The sequence below is a fragment of the Sus scrofa genome, chromosome 4 (assembly GCF_000003025.6).
Source record: "Sus scrofa isolate TJ Tabasco breed Duroc chromosome 4, Sscrofa11.1, whole genome shotgun sequence".
NCBI classification, from domain to species: domain Eukaryota; kingdom Metazoa; phylum Chordata; class Mammalia; order Artiodactyla; family Suidae; genus Sus; species Sus scrofa.
In genome coordinates, this window is record NC_010446.5 from 116,873,702 (window position 1) to 116,887,697 (window position 13,996).

Here is a 13,996-nt window from a genome sequence, read left to right on the forward strand (position 1 = left end):
TTCCTTAATTTCTCTTGCTGATATTTTGTTTAGTGTATAGAAATGAAACAGATTTCTGTATGTTAAGTTTGTGTCCAGCAACTTTACCAAACTCATTGATGGGCTCTAGTAGTTTTCTGGCAGCATCTTTAGGACTTTCTATGTATAGCATCATGTCATCTATAAACAGTGACAGTTTTATTTCTCCTTATCCATTTGAATTCCTTTTATTTCTTTTTCTTCTCTTGATTGTTATGGCTAAGACTTCCAAAATTATGTTGCCAAAAAATGGTGAGCCTGCACACTTGTCTTATTCTTTATCTTAGAGGAAATGCTTTCAGCTTTCGCTGTTGACTATGAGGTTAGCTGTGGGTTTTCATATATGGCCTTTATTATGTTGAGATATATTCCCTCTATGCCCAAAAGGAATGCTTTCTAATGTTCTACCAAGTTTTCCTTTTAATAGTCTGCAAATTAGGCAGAAAGCCTTAAACATGCAAGCCAAAGGCAATGCCTGCTGTCTCATTACCAGTTGAACATCCTACTCCACAGACAGTTCATACATTACAAACAATCCCAATGACTTCCTATTATCATGGGGTACTTTTACCCATCCTTGTAGTATCTGCTCCAATTGACTAGCATAGTCATCCTCTTTTCATAATTGAGCCTTCCTAAAATATTCTCACCTGAAATTCTTGGAAATAAATTACCAAAAATTGCATATGTTCCTAGTGAGCACGATTTTAGAACATCATATTTTAACATATTCTTTTAAACAACAAAAGGCTTCTTTGGGAAAAAGAGATCATGAATGTGGTTTTAGAGTGTGGTCAGATGGCTGGTCTCAGTTTTTGCTTTCTTAAGTAACTTCACTTGCATTATCAGTGCACACTGCCTTACATCAAATGGTAAAAAAAAAAAAAATCTGGCCTCCACAACAAAGTCTTGAAATATTTCAACCCACTAAAAATGAAGCCACAGCCTTATAATATCCCAGCTGCTTCAAAGGGTTCTGCAATTAGTGGAAGTCTAGAATCAGATGGAAAATAGTACCATGTAGTGGAACAGCACAATTTTATTGCTTACAGACTGGAGTTCAAACCAGATGTTTCCATTAATCAGTATTGTGATCTTAAGAAATGGTCAGGAAGGGAAAATTTCCCCTTTCATCTTCCCTTCTATCTGGTTCATTGGCTAGTCAAATAATTTAAATGACATAAGACATATTAACAGGAGAAAATCAAGTTTAATTTTATATGTATGGGAATCCTGCATATGTTAGATTCAGAGATAGAAAGGTAAGAAGAGGTAGGCATATCATCCTGAGCGAAGAAATGGGATAAGGACCTGCGGCTTCCAAGGACAGAAGGGCCATTCACAGGATGATAAGAAGAAGAGATGTTTGGTTATTTTATGTTTGCCTTGCCATAAAATGGGACCAATTAGATAAAAATTATCTCTGGTAATAACCCTTTTTCTGGAAAAAAAATCCCCAATTTAAATTCTTATATATAGTTAAGGGAAAGGTAGTAATTTCTCTTGAGCCCATACGGTCTCCATCACCTATAAATCAAAATAATCTTCTTGCCAAAGTGGTACCTTATGCGGAGGCCTGTTCTGAACCCCTTCATTAACTTAAATATCTACATTTTATTTTTTAAATTTTTTTGGCCATAGTAGGCATTATTATCACTTTCACTATTAGGATTCTCAAGCAACTGCTCTCTTGAAAATCAAGTAGAAAATATATTTAAGAAACAGTAAAAAAAAATCTCACACATCTCCATTGAGGAATAGTTGATTCCATTTTAGCAAAGCCTTCAGAACCATCATCTATTGAAAAAAAAATGTTTTCAGTGCACTGATTACAGGTGCAAAAGAAAAGCCATATTTCAGACTTGCATAACGTGAGTATAAATGTAGTTGTCAGCCATGTTTATAGCAGTATGATTTTTTAGTTAGAAGACATGATAAAATACATTATATCTGCAGTGTCTAGCAATTAAAAATGTAAATAATCAAATAATATCCATGACTTTGCAAAATATAGCCTTTTTCCAAGCATCTACTGAAGTTACCAAATGATCCTAAATATTCACCAAAAATCCTACGTATCACTTAAAAATTATTATGAAAATCCCAGCACACTTCCTTCAAGCCTTTAGTGAACAGTTACACCAATAATACCATGATAACTAACCCATAGTCATGCTCTTTTTTCTGCTTTAGATATTTGTATTTACTCCAACCTAGTGCATGTCTTATACATAATAAATATTTCATAAGAACTTTACAGAAAATAGTCACAGTGAACACATGCAATCATTTAATCAAGCAATAGATTATGTCACTTTTTTTTTTTTTTTTGTCTTTTTGCCTTTTCTAGGGCGGCTCCCACGGCACATGGAGGTTCCCAAGCTAGGGGTCGAATCAGAGCTGTAGCCGCCGGCCTACACCACAGCCACAGCAATGCAGGATCCGAGCCATGTCTGCAACCTACACCACAGTTCATGGCAACACCAGATCCTTAACCCACTGAGCAAGGCCAGGGATCGAACCTGCAACCTCATGGTTCCTAGTCAGATTCGTTAACCAGTGCGCCACGACGGGAACTCCTAGACTATTTCACTTTAAAAGGTATAATACTATTCAAACGTCCATATTAAACATGAGCTTTGATTTGAAGAGGATTGCAGCTTCAGTCAAATAATTATGTTTCATGTTTTGCATATTTATTTCCAAGTCTATTTTCCATCTTTTGCCTGCAAAATTTTGGACTCACTTGACCACATAAAGATTCCTAAATTTCCCATATCTGTTGTCTTCCAATATGAAAAAATTACTGCGTTACCACTGAAGTCCTAACGCCACAGAATAGCTGCTGTAAAAACTTTCGATGCCCTTTTACAAACATGAAAGCACTAATGAATTGCAAAGATCAAAATCAGTGTTCCTCATTTTGGTGCCTAAAAAACGAGAGCATGTCCCGCGATGAATCCTCCAGGAATGTGCACCACCACCAACGGGGAATCGGGGGAAGCAGCTGCTTCCTTGGCAGCAGAAGTGACAGCATCTGGAGCATCTGTGGAGCAGACTGCATTGAGGTGTGTGATTCTTCCCTGCAACACTGCTAAAGCAACACATCCCTGACTATCACATGAAAACTGCCAAAGTTATTCCTCATAGTTTAGAGAAGGACTGGAAATGACATATGTTACCAGCACATTAAGACCCCTTTCTTATACAGAACCTCATAAAGCTCTAACAGGGTGGCTTTCCACTGAAATAAATTAACTTTGACAGACAGACGTTTCCTTCCCACAGGAAGTCCAGGATGGCAAACAAAAGCTGATGCGGTGGCTTCTTATCACCTGGGACTTGGACCGCTTTCAATTATATGTCATGATTACTTCTACTTGGTCCCAACATGGAGTTCCAACCATCATACCTGAGTTTTAAACAACAAGAAAGTAGGGGGAAGCAGGATCAAAGTACACCTGCTACCTGTCTTAAGAAAGTTTCTCAGGAGTTCCCATCGTGGCGCAGTGGTTAATGAATCCGACTAGGAACCATGAGGTTGCGGGTTCAGTCCCTGCCCTTGCTCAGTGGGTTAAGGATCCGGCATTGCTGTGAGCTGTGGTGTAGGTTGCAGATGCAGCTCGGATCCCTCGTTGCTGTGGCTCTGGCGTAGGCCGGGGGCTACAGCTCTGATTCGACCCCTAGCCTGGGAACCTCCATATGCTGTGGGAGTGGCCCAAGAAATAGCTAAAAAGACAAAAAAAAAAAAAAAAAAAAAAAGAAAGTTTCTCAGAAGCTACCACAACACTTCCACTTATATCTCTTTGGCTAGACCTTCCTTAGACATAGGAGCATAACTAGCCGCACATGCAGCCCTTATTCCAGCCAGTCACATGCCTAGGAAAAACTGGGCGCTCCAAGAAGAGGAGTGGATATTAAAATGGGCGACACTCATTTTTGCCACAGCACATCAAATGTCAACATTACAAGACAAAGAATGTTTTCAAATATGGGTCTTAGGAGAGCACAGACCTAGAGGGAAGGAAATGCTATGGTGCCTGACTTTGCTATGACTCATAAATCAATACAACTTGAATTTGCAGAGTTCTCTTGAAACATTTCTGTGGTTGTTACACATTAGAAATTATTTTCCATGCCATAAGTTTCACAGTCCTAGACTTAGCCGCCAATCAGTCACAAGCGGCCAGGGTCCCTTGTGAAATTTATTTTGGTCAGATATTCTTCTACTTGGTCAAAGAAATATATATAAGAATATAGAATATATCTAGAATATAGAATAGAATATAGAACTATATATTAGAAATATACATATATATTAGAATGCCTTTGATCACCAAATTAAGATTCAGATGTCAAGCAGGTGCTAAGGGAATAGAAAAGCTGAAGTGAGTGGTAAAGGAAGACCTAGAACAAAAGATTTTGAGATGGGGGCTCGTAATAGTGGATCGACACCTTACTATACACTGACTACTCCCTCCAACTCTCCGTCATCCTAGCTCAGGCCAGTCAGTCATCATACACTAGAATGTAAGGCAGCTAAGTATGAAGCCAACCTAAAACATGAATGAACCTGTGTGTAAAAACAAATGTCTCCATGTAGCAAAACCTGACAGTTACAATAATACTGTCAATAATAATAATAAGCTCAAATGAGGAGTCGAGTTCAATCACGAGGTTCTTGGCAGGAAGAAGAAGAAAAGCTCTGGGCAGTGACTTGTGTCATGTTTTTGAATGTTCACAGATTATAAATTCCTTCCTTCTCTTTTAAGGTAGAAGATGGATATTTTTTAAAAGAAGACGATTTTTCACATTGGTCTCAAAAGTTGGCAAAGTTTTTTAACCATTCCAGGAACATTCTGATTTTTTTTTATTTATTTGTATTTAGTTTTACTTTTTTCATGTGACAATACAGTCAAGCTGTTACCAAATCCCTAACTCACAGAAATGGTGAAAGACAATAAACGTTTAGGTTGTTTTTAAGCCTCTTAATTTAGGGGCAATGTGTTACATAGCAATAGATAACCAACACAATCATACAACCCCCTCCTTTACAGATTTTACCCATGAGTTAATTTCCATTGGGAAATCTATTGATCAGTATTTTCCTTCAAATCCTCCTTCAAAATACATGCATATAGTATATGTATACCTGTACATGTATATAGGTTATGTATATATGAGTTTATAAATGCATAACAAAATGGGTGCAGGAGTTCCCATGGGGGCTCAGCAGAAATGAATCTGACAATTGTTCATGAAGATGCAGGTTCACTCCCTGGCCTCGCTCAGTGGGTTAAGGATATGGCATTGTCATGGGCTGTGGTATAGGTCGCCAACGCAGCTTGGATCCCGGATCCCATGTTGCTGTGGCTGTGGCATAGGCCGGCAGCTGCAGCTCCGATTTGACCCCTCGGCCAGGAACCTCCATATGCTGCGGATGAAGCCCTAAAAAGACCACAAAAAAAAAAAAAAAAAAAAAAGTGAGTATACACACACATAACAACTGAATGTTTGACAATATTGAGTTCAGCTGCACTGATCACTCCAAAAAGGCTAGCCTGACTAATCCAACTGTCATGCCTTCCCCCTCTCTCAAAGTTCTCAGAAGAAATCTCCAGTTATGTCACATTTTTAAACAGGCATGTTGGTCCAATGAAACAAGGAGACAACAGCGGGTTCGGGAGATGTAGCCTCCTCCAGCTGACTTTCAAGTTATCAGTCTGTGAAAAATGTTTCTCATTTGTTTAGATGTCTTTATGTATCTGCCATATCTGGGCCGTTGAGTTCCCTCTTCTTTCAGAAAAGGTAATCCATCTTCTCAGCCAGAAGGGTGCCCATGCCCTTAATCATTGCTCACTAGTGCCACCTTCTGGACATCTGGCCCTTTGTAAATATCAAATCAGGGTTTGCTTTATCTGTACTCTTCATAAGACGTGGAATAAACGCTTCCAGAGCAACGTAGTTATGTTCACACTGCAGTCACTTTAGTTTATTTAAACAACAACCACTTAGCCCAACATACAACAAACTATGATATTACAATAGGGCTTACCAATAACTGGGACAACAGAATGGAATTTCTATTCATAGCTTCTCTCAAAGTCTAATACTCTTTCCGGAAACAGCTAGCTTTGTGACTTAGAACAGACCATGTGAGCTCCTCCTGCCAGCATTTAAAATAAATTCAGTAGTGCCAATCTACTGATCTAAAATGGGGAAAAAATAAACCAAATTATTTTAAGTTATAAAGTTAAATTATGCCAGCACAAAAATGTCACGGTGGTGGTTTATGATAAATTCACCCAAGCCCACCCCTTCCTTTATGCTACATATTTTGAAAGTTAAAACTCAACTAATAAAAGTTATCCTTAATGATTTATCACCTTAATGTCATACTCCCTTTGTACTTCTAAAGGAAAACTACGACTCCCTTTCTTATCCAATACATATCTAAATGAGTTTTTTTTTTTTTTTTTTTTTTTGGCTTTTTAAGACCACTCCTGAAGCATATGGAGGTTCCCAGGCTAAGGGTCGAATCAGAGCTATAGCTGCTGTCCTACACTACAGCCACAGAAACACAGGATCTGAGCCTTGTGGGTGACCTACACCACAGCTCACGGCAACACAACACCGCATCCTTAACTCACTGAGTGAGGCCAGGGATCAAACCTGTGTCCTCATGGATGCTAGTCAGATTTGTTTCTGCTGAGCCACCACGAAAACTCCCTAAATCAGAATATCTTATCTGTTTAGTGTGACTCCTTTCGTTTTCAAATGCGTATGTGCATCTCTGATTAGATTTATAATTTACCTAAACTTCTTCCACATGTTTTCAAAACATATGCTTGAATCACTCCTCAATGTGCACTGTAAATTTGTGTGAGTACAGGGTACCCCTCTTCAGTGGACCCCAAAACAACTCCTGGAAAGGGGAATGTTGCTCTTGGGTCATTTTCTATGGGAAGAGAATTTTTAAAAACTGATATGGTCAAAACTGGCTTCTGACTGGTGGACGTTTCCTCTTCTCAGCCTGAATGCATATCCTGAGTAAATAGTAAAAGCCAGGTTTCAAAAATGTCTGAATCTGGGGTCTTGTTTCTGCAAGTGACAATGTTGACAGCCCTCTATAAACACGTGCCCAGCCAGGATCCTTTCAACAAAGAGTCCACCGACATAAGCACCGTATTTACTTAGCATGCGTCCTCTTCAATCATCTCACCGAAAATAAATCTCACGCACAGTTTTTGTGGAACATGGATACTGGTAGCTGTTTAATTAAATCCTATTTGATTTTTCTTTTTTTTACATCTTCAGCTTTTCTTATCAAACCTTTAAGAAGCCATACTGTACACAGTTAAAGCCGTGTGATGGAGGGGAGAAAACACTCCTAGGGATTCCCAGTGTTCAGGAAGAGCTCTCAGAAACCGCCATGAACAAAACACCAGCAAATGGTTGGTTAAAGGGGATTGGTATGTAAATTCTACGACACACATGTTATATTCCAGGCCTCTCCTTAAATCCTTCCTTGTCTACCTTGGAATGCCTTTCACCTGCCTTGACCTGAGAAGTAAGTTTCATTCCAACAAGACTAAAACATAGTATCTCAGAGTTCCCATCATGGCTCGGTGGTTAACAAATCCGACTAGGAACCATGAAATTGCAGGTTCGATCTCTGGCCTCACTGAGTGGGTTAAGGATCTGGCGTTGCCATGAGCTGTGGTGTAGGTCGCAGATGTGGCTCAGATCCCGCATTGCTGTGGCTGTGGTGTAGGCTGGCAGCTACAGCTCTGACTAGACCCCTAGCCTGGGAACCTCCATATGGCACAGGTGCGGCCCTAGAAAAGGCAAAAAGACCAAAATAAAATAAAATAAAATATAGTATCACATTAAAGGAAAATTTCCAGAGTGCTGCATTCTTTGCACTTTTTTTTTTTTTTTTTTTTTGGTTGCTACCTATACGTTCCTAGAACAAATCTGTCTGAGCAGATCAACTCTTCAGTGTCCAGTGGCTTTGGCTGACAGATCACATCCAAAACGAACACTTACCCAGTGTGAGGAGGGGAGAGTGGGCAGTAGACTGACATGAGCCAGCTCATAGACCATGTGCAAGTGAATCAGCTTGCAGTCAAGCCCGCCTGCCCTCCCACTCTCCCATCCTCTTCAACTTGCAGCCCAGCTGTCAGTGCTGCCCACCCCTCGCCTGCCAACCACAGAACAACACCTAGGTGGCCTGGCCTATTTTCTCTTCCTATGTCCTATGGAGTTGCCACCTCACCACCATGCAAAGAACAGGCACCCTGGGTATTCCATGTCATTATTTTTCTATTGGTCATCTCATGCTGCTCGTTTAATTTTAGCAATGTGCATTGAAGAATTGTCCATTTATGTTCTTAAAAGGTAAGAGAGTCCACTGGGCTTGCTCCCATATTTGAATGTTCCTTTCCAGTAGCAGTGTGAGCTGCCCGGCTTGATGGATTTTTGGAGCTGTGATCTTTGACATATAAAATGTGGTACCGAACCTTTAAATCCTGGGTTATTTGGGGGTAAAAATAAAAAGCACCTTCCCAGGAGTTATATTTCTTGATGATTAATGCTTATAAAAACAACATAGGCTAAGATATAGGAAACTATCAGATGACAAGGATGTAGCTCTTCACACGTATTGCAGGAATTTCATTTTTATCCTACCTGCTACCCCCAAAATTCCTCCTCACTACCCCCTACTCCACCAAGGAAACCTTGCAGTGTAGAAAGGGGAGAAACCAGAAGGATTCTTCCGCATTTCGGCTTAAATGATAATCATATTTTCCTTCTTTTCCACGACAGCAGATCCCCCACACACACACACACACAAAGATGCTTTGCTTTCTCAAGACTTTGTGAGGGAAATCAAGGCGGGTGGGTGAGTGGAAGAAGAGGAAGGAGGCTTAAGAGGGTAGAATTGTGTAACCTGATGCACCCCGTCTACTCCAAAGAGAGAACAGACAGCACTTCCAGAGAACACCCACTTCCTTTTGCTACATTCCACTGAATTTTTTAAAAATAGATTTTATATTTAGAGGAGTTTTAGGTTTACAGCAAACGGAACAGAAGGTACAGAAGTCTACCTCCTGTTCCCTGATATGTAGAAGAGCCCCCATTATCAACACCCCTCGGTAGAGGAGCACTGGTTACAAATGGTGAATCTGCAGTCACATCATTATTATCCCAAGTCCACTGTTCACTCTAGATAGAGTTCCCTCTGGGTGTTGGCCTTTCTATGGCTTTTGACAGACGTATAATGATACGTGTCTACAATCATACTATTGTATGGAGTAGTTTTACTGCCTGTGGACTGAAGTTTGGCTCTTGCCATCTCCATGGATTAAGTCATGAGCCACTGCAGCTGCCGACCAGGAGTGAGGCTCTCTGTGCTCTGGGAAAACTGGAAGAACAGGTCTTCAGAGAGTCAGATATTTTTAGGAGAAGAGTTTATGTGCCCAATTCTTGCATCTCCTCATATTTAGAAAAAGACTAAAATCCTTCGTGGTCATGTCTGCTCCTTACAGCTGGTAGTGACCTTCTGGAGATCAGCAACCAACTTTGGTAAAATGAGTGCCTGATGCATGCACCTCCCCTCACCTTTATCATATCTTGATAGTCCCCCTTTCCTCTTTGGGGAATATTTCAAGTATCTGAAATCAGGCTGTAGTTAAGGATCAAACAAAGACTGTCGCAGTCATCTGTGAATGCGGTCACCTCCAAGGGTGAGAGCCGTTGAGTCCCAAAGGCTGTGGAAACTCAGACCACTGGCCCAGATAGTGGAGGGGCAGAGCAAAGGATGATTTCAGTGAGCCCAGACCTCTTTGGTCCCCGCTACCTGCCCTTGGTTGCAAAAACTCCTGTATATCCTAGCTCCTCCCGCACCGCCCTGGAGGGGATTCTCAGGGCTGCCTGAGATGCTGTCTCCCAGGCTTAAGTTCTAATTTTGCCCCAAAGAAAACTTAACTCTCAACTTTCAGCCCTAAAACTCTTCCAGGCTCTGCCTGTTCACCCCCTCTCCTACACAACCCCTGGCAACCACGTGTTTTATTTTCTGCACATTTTACTTTTTCCAGAATGTTATATGTTTAGAATCATATGGTTTGTAGACGTTCCAGACTGACCTCTTTCACTTAGAATCATGCATGTATGTTTCTTCCGTGTCTTTTCATGGCCTTCACACTATATTTTCATTGATTATAGATGTGGACACTAACCAAATCCAAAGGTGCGGTTAAAGCGAACATAAGGTCCAGGGACTAGATGACATCAGTTTCCCAAGAAAGAACTAGAAAGAAAGCAGTAAAGCAGTATCTTCCTTTGCCTTTAACACCACTCTCTATTTTAGTAATTTTAAACAAAACATCAAAAACAAAGTATGGGAGGCAGTGGAGCCCAGTAAAAAGAGCCAGAGAGACCTGGCTGGATTCCCACTCCCATGTACCTGTGAGATTTGGGGCAAGTTCCTCAGGCTTTCTGATCCTCAGTTTTCTTACCTATAAAAAGAGACTTTCACGCAATCCCAGCCCAGTGCCCTGCACACCACAAGCACTCACAAAAATTAATAAAGTAGGGAGTTCCCACTGTGGCACACTGGAAACGAATCTGACTAGTATCCATGAGGTTGCTGGTTCGATCCCTGGCCTCGCTCAGTGGTTGGGGATCTGGCATTGCCATGAGCTGTGGTGTAGGTCGCAGATGCAGCTCGGATCCCATGTTGCTGTGGCTGTGGTGTAGGCCAGCAGCTGTAGCTCCAAACTGACCCCTAGTCTGGGAACTTCCATACGCCATGGGTGCAGCCCTAAAAAGCAAAAAAGTAATAGTAAAGAAAAAATTCGTAAATATCTTAAAGCAGATTTGTGGCCATATATAACGATTAACAATTAGGCATTCTCTCCCCATGAACTTAAAACTGAAGAAAACGAACGTGTCCTCTGAACTAGAAAAATGATATATGATGGTTGCATTAACCTACCGATTGTACGTAATAGACCTATGGACTTCGGGAAAGCTCAAAACTGAAATCAGAGTGATGATGATATGGCAAGCAAAAGCTGTTTCAGTTGAATTGTACCATGTCTAAAGAAGGACTAAATGAACTGAAGGACGATGGTCAGATGGGGGGGAAAAAAAGACTCCAATATTCAGAGATTAGCAGTCGTGTCCAGCCCACTTGGAAAGGGTGACAGGGAGTATGGAGCCTGTGCGCTCCCCACATAGATTACCGTATTGTAGAGCAGGTATGCTTCAATGGGCCTCCTCCCTGGCTTGGAGGAAATAAACCTTCAAATTATTCCAGCTCCCTCTGCACTGATCACATGCTTGCCAAACAATTTTCTGATTATTCCTTTAGCTTTTGGGTATATTGATTCCAGAGGGGAAACAGTGTCCCGAATAATGAGTACGACCTTCCTGCTCCAGAAAATAACATGTCCTGTTGGACATTTTTGTTGTTGATCTGGGTTATCTACGTCAACCTCTTTTCAGTTGGATGGACACACTACTTCAAGTCCAAGGCGTACTGGGAACGTGAAGGAGTCAGAGATAGTCTGAACCACAGTAATTCACCACCTGACTGGTCTTTCTTGGTCAGTCCGTCTTCTCTGGGTGGCATCTTACCTTCCTCTCACTACTTCTAATGGTAACTTGTCTTCTATTTAGCATGTTTAATTTCCACTTGAAAACAGAAGGAATTTTTCAAATGAAGACAAGGTTCTCACAGGAAACAAAAGGAAGGAAATGACCCTTTAGGTCAATAGAATAGGGAAGAAATTCTTCCAATTTTTCAGTTATTTTCATAGGGATGGGACAATAATTCTCAAAGCAAAAATTCTCAAAATGTAACAGATTTTAAAACAAGAAGATAAGAGATAGGTCACAAAATGAACGACAGAGAAAGCGGTTCTCAGAGATGGGGATAATACTTCCCAAAGCAAAATAAAACATAAATATTTTAAAAACAAGAAAGTAAAATATGTGCCCCCGCAAAAAAGAAATATACAGAGAATTCTGTTTTGAGAAAGGGTTATTATGAGACAAAAATGAAGATCTCTGTTATAGTGCTTGCCAATGAGAAATTTACAGAATATAAGATAAATGGCCTTGAAAGCGGAACCAAATTGAATCCATTTTAGTGGACTATTCAAGATAGAGAACCATCTCTCAGGCCCTTTGGAAAATAATGGAATTCAAGTGCAGTACTAATCCAATAACAATTTTCAAGAGTCAATATCAGTTATTTAGTGTGGTGATAGCCGCAAAGCCATTACTGTTGACTCCACTTCCAATGCTCAGAAGTACTGCTTTGCTATTAAACTATGGCTTTAGGGGATATTTAGACCTCTTCCCCCTAAGCATCCCTGGTAATTTATTCCAGCTGGAAGATTTGCATCAAGGATAATTTAAAATCTTCAGGCGCTCTTCTCTCCTGGTGCAGAAGTTTAACTCCCATTAGCACTAATGAGAGCTCTCTCTACATCTCGAGCAGTGGACCGCTCATAAGTGTTTAAGAACCAAAATGTTTCATGTCCTGTGAGAGAAGCCGCATGAAAGAGAATCTGGATACCATTTAACAAGGTTAAAACGCAAAGTGTGAATTGTTTTCCAGATGACAGTACTCCTTAAAAAGTATGTCATGTTTCTGTAAAAAGAAAAAAACAAAAACAAAAAAACCCAACAGGGTTCTCACAGATGCACTAGGAAAAAAAGGATTCCCAACCAACTTTGAACCTACACAAAGAATAAGAAATACTTCTATTTTTAAAAACTAAGTTTGAAGTTTGAGATTGCTGTTCTTGCCTTTTCTTTTTTCTTTTTTGTTTTGTTTTGTTTCAGAAGAGAGGGATATTTGTGCTCTAAGAGTACAATACTTTGTCTATGGGATATCCGTTTTGCTTAGGTCAGAAGCTCACCAAATGTTGTGCCAGCCCTATACCTCCTTTAGCTAGATTATTAGGAGGTTAGAGAAAATTGTTTTGTAAATCTGTGACTAAATGTCTGTCATTTCCCGTCTCCATGGCACTCAACTGCTGATGGATTCTTGTTTTCCTGGCCAGTGTGCTGCTGAATTTCTCCACTAAAGAACCCTCAACACTCTGAGAAACCTGAAGCCATTTCTCCCTAAGGCATGCGCAACCTTGGAGTTGTCTCCTGCAGGTTCAGCTGGTGAGCTTGCCTGGATGACCAGAACCTCAGGACTCTGCAGGAATAAATCTCTTCCAAGCCCTCCAAGCCCTTAATGAAACAAAGGGGATATTCAGTGTTTGCTGAAAAACAGAAACAATCCTGAGAAAAATAAAGGATTTCGTCATATTTTGGAATCAAATGGCTGTTCAAAAAACTGGGATGGTCTCCAAGTTTTGATGTGGGAAAAATTTGGTTATCACAACACTTTTCTCACTGAGTCTATACAGGCACCAAACATTGACATAAAGCGACATCATTGCTGATTAAACACTATTAGCATATTCAGTTGGAAACACAAATGTAAACACAGATTTCCAATGTCTGCATCACGTACAACTGCAGCATTCATCCCTGTGTGGGATGTACACAGAGTACACAGAGACGGAAGAAGAGCTAGCGTGCACATCAAAGGATGTGTACACGAATACTTAAAGTGGCTTAGGAGGTCTTATTTATCGTGTAAAAAAACTGGTTAAGTTCTCTTATATTTTTTCCCTTATAGTTTGTAGCTATTACATACTTGCGATCTTGCCAAGTGGGAGGTGGCTGGGAGCATATGTTTAATAAAAGTGTTTGTGGGCATGCGCGCGCACACATACACACACACACACACACACACACACACACACCCACACCATTAAAGCAAGGCTGTGGTTTCTTCTTAAACTGACAGATGCAAGGCACGTTGGGAATGGAGGCCATCCTCTTTTTTAACTCTCGACATTATGTTCAGGCACTTGGAGTCAGAGTACATGAGAGCAAAGGGAAA